Source organism: Heterodontus francisci, unplaced genomic scaffold, assembly GCF_036365525.1.
Source record: "Heterodontus francisci isolate sHetFra1 unplaced genomic scaffold, sHetFra1.hap1 HAP1_SCAFFOLD_167, whole genome shotgun sequence".
Taxonomy (NCBI): Eukaryota; Metazoa; Chordata; class Chondrichthyes; order Heterodontiformes; family Heterodontidae; genus Heterodontus; species Heterodontus francisci.
Window position 1 is genome coordinate 2,899,117 of NW_027141337.1, and position 12,532 is coordinate 2,911,648.

Consider the following 12,532-nt stretch of genomic DNA (forward strand, 5'->3'; position numbering starts at 1 on the left):
TCAATCTTGTCACCTCTTACTTTTCTAAGAGTCTTATATGCTTCAATCTTGTCACCTCTTACTTTTCTAAGAGTCTTATATGCTTCAATCTTGTCCCCTCTTACTTTACTAAGAGTCTTATATGCTTCAATCTTGTCGCCTCTTACTTTACTAAGAGTCTTATATGCTTCAATCTTGTCGCCTCTTACTTTTCTAAGAGTCTTATATCCTTCAATCTTGTCACCTCTTACTTTACTAAGAGTCTTATATGCTTCAATCTTGTCACCTCTTACTTTTCTAAGAGTCCTATATGCTTCAATCTTGTCACCTCTTACTTTACTAAGAGTCTTATATGCTTCAATCTTGTCACCTCTTACTTTACTAAGAGTCCTATATGCTTCAATCTTGTCACCTCTTACTTTTCTAAGAGTCCTATATGCTTCAATCTTGTCACCTCTTACTTTACTAAGAGTCTTATATGCTTCAATCTTGTCACCTCTTACTTTTCTAAGAGTCTTACATGATTCAATCTTGTCGCCTCTTACTTTTCTCAGAGTCTTATCTGCTGCAATCTTGTCGCCTCTTACCTTTCTAAGTCTGTATATGCTTCAATCTTGTCGCCTCTTACTTTTCTAAGAGTCTTATATGCTTCAATCTTGTCGCCTCTTACTTTTCTAAGAGTCTTATATGCTTCAGTCTTGTTGCCTCTTACTTTTCTAAGAGTCTTATATGCTTCAATCTTGTCACCTCTTACTTTACTAAGAGTCTTATATGCTTCAATCTTGTCACCTCTTACTTTTCTAAGAGTCCTATATGCTTCAATCTTGTCGCCTCTTACTTTTCTAAGAGTCTTATATGCTTCAATCTTGTCGCCTCTTACTTTTCTAAGAGTCTTATATGCTTCAATCTTGTCACCTCTTACTTTTCATAGAGTCCTATATGCTTCAATCTTGTCGCCTCTTACTTTTCTAAGAGTGTTATATGCTTCAATCTTGTCGCCTCTTACTTTTCTAAGAGTCTTATATGCTTCAGTCTTGTCGCCTCTTACTTTTCTAAGAGTCTTATATGCTTCAATCTTGTCACCTCTTACTTTTCTGAGAGTCCTATATGCTTCAATCTTGTCACCTCTTACTTTACTAAGAGTCTTATATGCTTCAATCTTGTCGCCTCTTACTTTTCTAAGAGTCTTCTGTGCTTCAATCTTGTCACCTCTTACTTTTCTAACAGACTTATATGCTTCAATCTTGACGCCTCTTACTTTTCAAAGAGTCTAATATGCTTCAATCTTGTCGCCTCTTCCTTTTCTAAGAGTCCTATATGCTTCAATCTTGTCGCCTCTTAATTTTCTAAGAGTCTTATATGCTTCAATCTTGTCACCTCTTACTTTACTAAGAGTCTTATATGCTGCAATCTTGTCGCCTCTTACTTTTCTAAGACTGTTATATGCTTCAATCTTGTCACCTCTTACTTTTCTAAGAGTCCTATATGCTTCAATCTTGTCGCCTCTTACTTTTCCAAGAGTCTTATATGCTGCAATCTTGTCGCCTCTTACTTTTCTAAGAGTCTTATATGCTTCAATATTGTCACCTCTTACTTTACTAAGAGTCTTATATGCTTCAATCTTGTCACCTCTTACTTTTCAAAGAGTCATATATGTTTCAATCTTGTCGCCTCTTACTTTTCTAAGAGTCTTATATGCTTCAATATTGTCGCCTCTTACTTTTCTAAGAGTCTTATATGCTTCAGTCCTGTCGCCTCTTACTTTTCTAAGAGTCTTATATGCTTCAATCTTGTCACCTCTTACTTTACTAAGAGTCTTATATGCTTCAATCTTGTCACCTCTTACTTTTCTAAGAGTCTTATATGATTCAATCTTGTCACCTCTTACTTTACTAAGAGCCTTATATGCTTCAATCTTGTCACCTCTTACTTTTCTAAGAGTCTTATATGATTCAATCCTGTCACCTCTTACTTTACTAAGAGTCTTATATGCTTCAATCTTGTCACCTCTTACTTTTCTAAGAGTCTTATATGCTGTAATCTTGTCGCCTCTTACTTTTATAAGACTGTTATATGCTTCAATCTTGTCACATTTTGCTTTTCTTAGAGTCTTATATGCTTCAATCTTGTCGCCTCTTACTTTTCTAAGAGTCTTATATGCTGCAATCTTGTCGCCTCTTACTTTTATAAGACTGTTATATGCTTCAATCTTGTCACCTCTTACTTTTCTAAGAGTCCTATATGCTTCAATCTTGTCGCCTCTTACTTTTCCAAGAGTCTTATTAGCTGCAATCTTGTCGCCTCTTACTTTTCTAAGAGTCTTATATGCTTCAATCTTGTCACTTCTTACTTAACTAAGAGTCTTATATGATTCAATCTTGTCACCTCTTACTTTTCTAAGAGTCCTATATGCTTCAATCTTGTCGCCTCTTACTTTTCTAAGAGTCTTATATGCTTCAATATTGTCGCCTCTTACTTTTCTAAGAGTCTTATATGCTTCAGTCTTGTCGCCTCTTACTTTTCTAAGAGTCTTATATGCTTCAATCTTGTCACCTCTTACTTTACTAAGAGTCTTATATGCTTCAATCTTGTCACCTCTTACTTTTCTAAGAGTCTTATATGATTCAATCTTGTCACCTCTTACTTTACTAAGAGCCTTATATGCTTCAATCTTGTCACCTCTTACTTTTCTAAGAGTCTTGTATGATTCAATCTTGTCACCTCTTACTTTACTAAGAGTCTTATATGCTTCAATCTTGTCACCTCTTACTTTTCTAAGAGTCTTATATGTTTCAATCTTGTCGCCTCTTACTTTTCTAAGCGTCTTATATGCTGCAATCGTGTCGCCTCTTACTTTTCTAAGAGTCTTATATGCTTCAATCTTGTCGCCTCTTACTTTTCTAAGAGTCTTATATGCTTCAATCTTGTCACCTCTTACTTTTCTAAGAGTCTTATATGCTTCAATCTTGTCACCTCTTACTTTTCTAAGAGTCTTATATGCTTCAATCTTGTCACCTCTTACTTTTCTAAGAGTCTTATATGCTTCAATCTTGTCACCTCTTACTTTTCTAAGAGTCTTATATGCTTCAATCCTGTCACCTCTTACTTTTCTAAGAGTCTTATATGCTTCAATCTTGTCACCTCTTACTTTACTAAGAGTCTTATATGCTTCAATCTTGTCGCCTCTTACTTTTCTAAGAGTCTTATATGCTTCAATCTTGTCACCTCTTACTTTACTAAGAGTCCTATATGCTTCAATCTTGTCGCCTCTTACTTTTCTAAGAGTCTTATATGCTTCAATCTTGTCTCCTCTTACTTTACTAAGAGTCTTATATGCTTCAATCTTGTCGCCTCTTACTTTTCTAAGAGTCCTATATGCTTCAATCTTGTCACCTCTTACTTTACTAAGAGTCTTATATGCTTCAATCTTGTCACCTCTTACTTTTCTAAGAGTCTTATATGATTCAATCTTGTCGCCTCTTACTTTTCTAAGAGTCTTATATGCTGCAATCTTGTCGCCTCTTACCTTTCTAAGACTGTATATGCTTCAATCTTGTCACCTCTTACTTTTCTAAGAGTCCTATATGCTTCAATCTTGTCGCCTCTTACTTTTCTAAGAGTCTTATATGCTTCAATTTTGTCACCTCTTACTTTACTAACAGTCTTATATGCTTCAATTTGGTCACCTCTTACTTTTCTAAGAGTCCTATATGCTTCAATCTTGTCACCTCTTACTTTACTAAGAGTCTTATATGCTTCAATTTTGTCACCTCTTACTTTTCTAAGAGTCTTATATGCTGCAATCTTGTCGCCTCTTACTTTTATAAGTCTGTTATATGCTTCAATCTTGTCACATTTTGCTTTTCTTAGAGTCTTATATGCTTCAATCTTGTCGCCTCTTACTTTTCTAAGAGTCTTATATGCTGCAATCTTGTCGCCTCTTACTTTTATAAGACTGTTATATGCTTCAATCTTGTCACCTCTTACTTTTCTAAGAGTCCTATATGCTTCAATCTTGTCGCCTCTTACTTTTCCAAGAGTCTTATTAGCTGCAATCTTGTCGCCTCTTACTTTTCTAAGAGTCTTATATGCTTCAATCTTGTCACTTCTTACTTTACTAAGAGTCTTATATGCTTCAATCTTGTCACCTCTTACTTTTCTAAGAGTCCTATATGCTTCAATCTTGTCGCCTCTTACTTTTCTAAGAGTCTTATATGCTTCAATATTGTCGCCTCTTACTTTTCTAAGAGTCTTATATGCTTCAATCTTGTCACCTCTTACTTTACTAAGAGTCTTATATGCTTCAATCTTGTCACCTCTTACTTTTCTAAGAGTCTTATATGATTCAATCTTGTCACCTCTTACTTTACTAAGAGCCTTATATGCTTCAATCTTGTCACCTCTTACTTTTCTAAGAGTCTTATATGATTCAATCTTGTCACCTCTTACTTTACTAAGAGTCTTATATGCTTCAATCTTGTCACCTCTTACTTTTCTAAGATTCTTATATGATTCAATCTTGTCGCCTCTTACTTTTCTAAGCGTCTTATATGCTGCAATCGTGTCGCCTCTTACTTTTCTAAGAGTCTTATATGCTTCAATCTTGTCGCCTCTTACTTTTCTAAGAGTCTTATATGCTTCAATCTTGTCACCTCTTACTTTTCTAAGAGTCTTATATGCTTCAATCTTGTCACCTCTTACTTTTCTAAGAGTCTTATATGCTTCAATCTTGTCACCTCTTACTTTTCTAAGAGTCTTATATGCTTCAATCTTGTCACCTCTTACTTTTCTAAGAGTCTTATATGCTTCAATCCTGTCACCTCTTACTTTTCTAAGAGTCTTATATGCTTCAATCTTGTCGCCTCTTACTTTACTAAGAGTCTTATATGCTTCAATCTTGTCGCCTCTTACTTTTCTAAGAGTCTTATATGCTTCAATCTTGTCACCTCTTACTTTACTAAGAGTCCTATATGCTTCAATCTTGTCGCCTCTTACTTTTCTAAGAGTCTTATATGCTTCAATCTTGTCACCTCTTACTTTACTAAGAGTCTTATATGCTTCAATCTTGTCACCTCTTACTTTTCTAAGAGTCCTATATGCTTCAATCTTGTCACCTCTTACTTTACTAAGAGTCTTATATGCTTCAATCTTGTCACCTCTTACTTTACTAAGAGTCCTATATGCTTCAGTCTTGTCACCACTTACTTTTCTAAGAGTCCTATATGCTTCAATCTTGTCACCTCTTACTTTACTAAGAGTCTTATATGCTTCAATCTTGTCACCTCTTACTTTTCTAAGAGTCTTATATGATTCAATCTTGTCGCCTCTTACTTTTCTAAGAGTCTTATATGCTGCAATCTTGTCGCCTCTTACCTTTCTAAGACTGTATATGCTTCAATCTTGTCACCTCTTACTTTTCTAAGAGTCCTATATGCTTCAATCTTGTCGCCTCTTACTTTTCTAAGAGTCTTATATGCTGCAATCTTGTCGCCTCTTACTTTTCTAAGAGTCTTATATGCTTCAATTTTGTCACCTCTTACTTTACTAACAGTCTTATATGCTTCAATTTGGTCACCTCTTACTTTTCTAAGAGTCCTATATGCTTCAATCTTGTCACCTCTTACTTTACTAAGAGTCTTATATGCTTCAATTTTGTCACCTCTTACTTTTCTAAGAGTCCTATATGCTTCAATCTTGTCGCCTCTTACTTTTCTAAGAGTCTTATATGCTTCAATCTTGTCGCCTCTTACTTTTCTAAGAGTCTTATATGCTTCAGTCTGGTCGCCTCTTACTTTTCTAAGAGTCTTATATGCTTCAATCTTGTCACCCCTTACTTTACTAAGAGTCTTATATGCTTCAATCTTGTCACCTCTTACTTTTCTAAGAGTCCTATATGCTTCAATCTTGTCGCCTCTTACTTTTCTAAGAGTCTTATAAGCTTCAATCTTGTCGCCTCTTACTTTTCTAAGAGTCTTATATGCTTCAATCTTGTCACCACTTACTTTTCTAAGAGTCCTATATGCTTCAATCTTGTCACCTCTTACTTTACTAAGAGTCTTATATGCTTCAATCTTGTCGCCTCTTACTTTTCTTAGAGTCTTATATGCTTCAATCTTGTCACCTCTTACTTTTCTAACAGACTTATATGCTTCAATCTTGACGCCTCTTACTTTTCAAAGAGACTAATATGCTTCAATCTTGTCGCCTCTTCCTTTTCTAAGAGTCCTATATGCTTCAATCTTGTCGCCTCTTACTTTACTAAGAGTCTTATATGCTGCAATCTTGTCGCCTCTTACTTTTATAAGACTGTTATATGCTTCAATCTTGTCACCTCTTACTTTTCTAAGAGTCCTATATGCTTCAATCTTGTCCCCTCTTACTTTTCTAAGATTCTTATATGCTGCAATCTTGTCGCCTCTTACTTTTATAAGACTGTTATATGCTTCAATCTTGTCACCTCTTACTTTACTAAGAGTCTTATATGCTTCAATCTTGTCACCTCTTAATTTTCTAAGAGTCTTATATGCTTCAATCTTGTCACCTCTTACTTTTCTAAGAGTCCTATATGCTTCAATCTTGTCGCCTCTTACTTTTCTAAGAGTCTTATATGCTTCAGTCTTGTCGCCTCTTACTTTTCTAAGAGTCTTATATGCTTCAGTCGTGTCGCCTCTTACTTTTCTAAGAGTCTTATATGCTTCAATCTTGTCACCTCTTACTTTACTAAGAGTCTTATATGCTTCAATCTTGTCACCTCTTACTTTTCTAAGAGTCTTATATGATTCACTCTTGTCACCTCTTACTTTACTAAGAGCCTTATATGCTTCAAACTTGTCACCTCTTACTTTTCTAAGAGTCTTATATGATTCAATCTTGTCACCTCTTACTTTACTAAGAGTCTTATATGCTTCAATCTTGTCACCTCTTACTTTTCTAAGAGTCTTAGATGATTCAATCTTGTCGCCTCTTACTTTTCTAAGCGTCTTATATGCTGCAATCGTGTCGCCTCTTACTTTTCTAAGAGTCTTATATGCTTCAATCTTGTCGCCTCTTACTTTTCTAAGAGTCTTATATGCTTCAATCTTGTCACCTCTTACTTTTCCAAGAGTCTTATATGCTTCAAACTTGTCACCTCTTACTTTTCTAAGAGTCTTATATGCTTCAATCTTCTCACCTCTTACTTTTCTAAGAGTCTTATATGCTTCAATCTTGTCACCTCTTACTTTTCTAAGAGTCTTATATGCTTCAATCTTGTCACCTCTTACTTTTCTAAGAGTCTTATATGCTTCAATCTTGTCACCTCTTACTTTACTAAGAGTCTTATATGCTTCAATCTTGTCGCCTCTTACTTTTCTAAGAGTCTTATATGCTTCAATCTTGTCACCTCTTACTTTACTAAGAGTCCTATATGCTTCAATCTTGTCGCCTCTTACTTTTCTAAGAGTCTTATATGCTTCAATCTTGTCACCTCTTACTTTACTAAGAGTCTTATATGCTTCAATCTTGTCACCTCTTACTTTTCTAAGAGTCTTATATGCTTCAATCTTGTCGCCTCTTACTTTTCTAAGAGTCTTATATGCTTCAATCTTGTCACCTCTTACTTTTCTAAGAGTCTTATATGCTTCAAACTTGTCACCTCTTACTTTTCTAAGAGTCTTATATGCTTCAATCTTCTCACCTCTTACTTTTCTAAGAGTCTTATATGCTTCAATCTTGTCACCTCTTACTTTTCTAAGAGTCTTATATGCTTCAATCTTGTCACCTCTTACTTTTCTAAGAGTCTTATATGCTTCAATCTTGTCACCTCTTACTTTACTAAGAGTCTTATATGCTTCAATCTTGTCGCCTCTTACTTTTCTAAGAGTCTTATATGCTTCAATCTTGTCACCTCTTACTTTACTAAGAGTCCTATATGCTTCAATCTTGTCGCCTCTTACTTTTCTAAGAGTCTTATATGCTTCAATCTTGTCACCTCTTACTTTACTAAGAGTCTTATATGCTTCAATCTTGTCACCTCTTACTTTTCTAAGAGTCCTATATGCTTCAATCTTGTCACCTCTTACTTTACTAAGAGTCTTATATGCTTCAATCTTGTCACCTCTTACTTTACTAAGAGTCCTATATGCTTCAATCGTGTCACCACTTACTTTTCTAAGAGTCCTATATGCTTCAATATTGTCACCTCTTACTTTACTAAGGGTCTTATATGCTTCAATCTTGTCACCTCTTACTTTTCTAAGAGTCTTATATGATTCAATCTTGTCGCCTCTTACTTTTCTAAGAGTCTTATATGCTGCAATCTTGTCGCCTCTTACCTTTCTAAGACTGTATATGCTTCAATCTTGTCACCTCTTACTTTTCTAAGAGTCCTATATGCTTCAATCTTGTCGCCTCTTACTTTTCTAAGAGTCTTATATGCTGCAATCTTGTCGCCTCTTACTTTTCTAAGAGTCTTATATGCTTCAATTTTGTCACCTCTTACTTTACTAAGAGTCTTATATGCTTCAATTTTGTCACCTCTTACTTTTCTAAGAGTCCTATATGCTTCAATCTTGTCACCTCTTACTTTACTAAGAGTCTTATATGCCTCAATTTTGTCACCTCTTACTTTTCTAAGAGTCCTATATGCTTCAATCTTGTCGCCTCTTACTTTTCTAAGAGTCTTATATGCTTCAATCTTGTCGCCTCTTACTTTTCTAAGAGTCTTATATGCTTCAGTCTTGTCGCCTCTTACTTTTCTAAGAGTCTTATATGCTTCAATCTTGTCACCTCTTACTTTACTAAGAGTCTTATATGCTTCAATCTTGTCACCACTTACTTTTCTAAGAGTCCTATATGCTTCAATCTTGTCGCCTCTTACTTTTCTAAGAGTCCTATATGCTTCAATCTTGTCACCTCTTACTTTTCTAAGAGTCCTATATGCTTCAATCTTGTCACCTCTTACTTTACTAAGAGTCTTATATGCTTCAATCTTGTCGCCTCTTACTTTTCTTAGAGTCTTATATGCTTCAATCTTGTCACCTCTTACTTTTCTAACAGACTTATATGCTTCAATCTTGACGCCTCTTACTTTTCAAAGAGTCTAATATGCTTCAATCTTGTCGCCTCTTCCTTTTCTAAGAGTCCTATATTCTTCAATCTTGTCGCCTCTTACTTTACTAAGAGTCTTATCTGCTGCAATCTTGTCGCCTCTTACTTTTATAAGACTGTTATATGCTTCAATCTTGTCACCTCTTACTTTTCTAAGAGTCCTATATGCTTCAATCCTGTCCCCTCTTACTTTTCTAAGATTCTTATATGCTGCAATCTTGTCGCCTCTTACTTTTCTAAGAGTCTTATATGCTTCAATCTTGTCACCTCTTACTTTACTAAGAGTCTTATATGCTTCAATCTTGTCACCTCTTACTTTTCTAAGAGTCCTATATGCTTCAATATTGTCGCCTCTTACTTTTCTAAGAGTCTTATATGCTTCAGTCTTGTCGCCTCTTACTTTTCTAAGAGTCTTATATGCTTCAATCTTGTCACCTCTTACTTTACTAAGAGTCTTATATGCTTCAATCTTGTCACCTCTTACTTTTCTAAGAGTCTTATATGATTCAATCTTGTCACCTCTTACTTTACTAAGAGCCTTATATGCTTCAATCTTGTCACCTCTTACTTTTCTAAGAGTCTTATATGATTCAATCTTGTCACCTCTTACTTTACTAAGAGTCTTATATGCTTCAATCTTGTCACCTCTTACTTTACTACGAGTCTTATATGCTTCAATCTTGTCGCCTCCTACTTTACTAAGAGTCTTATATGCTTCAATCTTGTCGCCTCTTACTTTTCTAAGAGTCTTATATGCTTCAATCTTGTCACCTCTTACTTTTCTAAGAGTCTTATATGCTTCAATCTTGTCACCTCTTACTTTACTAAGAGTCTTATATGCTTCAATCTTGTCGCCTCTTACTTTTCTAAGAGTCTTATATGCTTCAATCTTGTCACCTCTTACTTTACTAAGAGTCTTATATGCTTCAATCTTGTCGCCTCTTACTTTTCTAAGAGTCTTATATGCTTCAATCTTGTCACCTCTTACTTTACTAAGAGTCTTATAAGCTTCAATCTTGTCACCTCTTACTTTACTAAGAGTCTTATATGCTTCAATCTTGTCGCCTCTTACTTTTCTAAGAGTCTTATATGCTTCAATCTTGTCACCTCTTACTTTTCTAAGAGTCTTATATGATTCAATCTTGTCACCTCTTACTTTACTAAGAGTCTTATATGCTTCAATCTTGTCACCTCTTACTTTACTAAGAGTCTTATATGCTTCAATCTTGTCGCCTCCTACTTTACTAAGAGTCTTATATGCTTCAATCTTGTCGCCTCTTACTTTTCTAAGAGTCTTATATGCTTCAATCTTGTCACCTCTTACTTTTCTAAGAGTCTTATATGCTTCAATCTTGTCACCTCTTACTTTACTAAGAGTCTTATATGCTTCAATCTTGTCGCCTCTTACTTTTCTAAGAGTCTTATATGCTTCAATCTTGTCACCTCTTACTTTACTAAGAGTCTTATATGCTTCAATCTTGTCGCCTCTTACTTTTCTAAGAGTCTTATATGCTTCAATCTTGTCACCTCTTACTTTACTAAGAGTCTTATAAGCTTCAATCTTGTCACCTCTTACTTTACTAAGAGTCTTATATGCTTCAATCTTGTCGCCTCTTACTTTTCTAAGAGTCTTATATGCTTCAATCTTGTCACCTCTTACTTTTCTAAGAGTCTTATATGCTTCAATCTTGTCACCTCTTACTTTACTAAGAGTCTTATATGCTTCAATCTTGTCGCCTCTTACTTTTCTAAGAGTCTTATATGCTTCAATCTTGTCACCTCTTACTTTACTAAGAGTCTTATATGCTTCAATCTTGTCGCCTCTTACTTTTCTAAGAGTCTTATATGCTTCAATCTTGTCACCTCTTACTTTACTAAGAGTCTTATATGCTTCAATCTTGTCACCTCTTAATTTTCTAAGAGTCCTATATGCTTCAATCTTGTCACCTCTTACTTTACTAAGAGTCTTATATGCTTCAATCTTGTCACCTCTTACTTTACTAAGAGTCTTATATGCTTCAATCTTGTCACCTCTTAATTTTCTAAGAGTCCTATATGCTTCAATCTTGTCACCTCTTACTTTACTAAGAGTCTTATATGCTTCAATATTGTCGCCTCTTACTTTTCTAAGAGTCTTATATGCTGCAATCTTGTCACCTCTTACTTTACTAAGAGTCTTATATGCTTCAATCTTGTCACCTCTTACTTTTCTAAGAGTCCTATATGCTTCAATCTTGTCGCCTCTTACTTTTCTAAGAGTCCTATATGCTTCAATCTTGTCACCTCTTACTTTTCTAAGAGTCCTATATGCTTCAATCTTGTCACCTCTTACTTTACTAAGAGTCTTATATGCTTCAATCTTGTCGCCTCTTACTTTTCTTAGAGTCTTATATGCTTCAATCTTGTCACCTCTTACTTTTCTAACAGACTTATATGCTTCAATCTTGACGCCTCTTACTTTTCAAAGAGTCTAGTATGCTTCAATCTTGTCGCCTCTTCCTTTTCTAAGAGTCCTATATTCTTCAATCTTGTCGCCTCTTACTTTACTAAGAGTCTTATATGCTGCAATCTTGTCGCCTCTTACTTTTATAAGACTGTTATATGCTTCAATCTTGTCACCTCTTACTTTTCTAAGAGTCCTATATGCTTCAATCTTGTCCCCTCTTACTTTTCTAAGATTCTTATATGCTGCAATCTTGTCGCCTCTTACTTTTCTAAGAGTCTTATATGCTTCAATCTTGTCACCTCTTACTTTACTAAGAGTCTTATATGCTTCAATCTTGTCACCTCTTACTTTTCTAAGAGTCCTATATGCTTCAATATTGTCGCCTCTTACTTTTCTAAGAGTCTTATATGCTTCAGTCTTGTCGCCTCTTACTTTTCTAAGAGTCTTATATGCTTCAATCTTGTCACCTCTTACTTTACTAAGAGTCTTATATGCTTCAATCTTGTCACCTCTTACTTTTCTAAGAGTCTTATATGATTCAATCTTGTCACCTCTTACTTTACTAAGAGCCTTATATGCTTCAATCTTGTCACCTCTTACTTTTCTAAGAGTCTTATATGATTCAATCTTGTCACCTCTTACTTTACTAAGAGTCTTATATGCTTCAATCTTGTCACCTCTTACTTTACTAAGAGTCTTATATGCTTCAATCTTGTCGCCTCCTACTTTACTAAGAGTCTTATATGCTTCAATCTTGTCGCCTCTTACTTTTCTAAGAGTCTTATATGCTTCAATCTTGTCACCTCTTACTTTTCTAAGAGTCTTATATGCTTCAATCTTGTCACCTCTTACTTTACTAAGAGTCTTATATGCTTCAATCTTGTCGCCTCTTACTTTTCTAAGAGTCTTATATGCTTCAATCTTGTCACCTCTTACTTTACTAAGAGTCTTATATGCTTCAATCTTGTCGCCTCTTACTTTTCTAAGAGTCTTATATGCTTCAATCTTGTCACCTCTTAC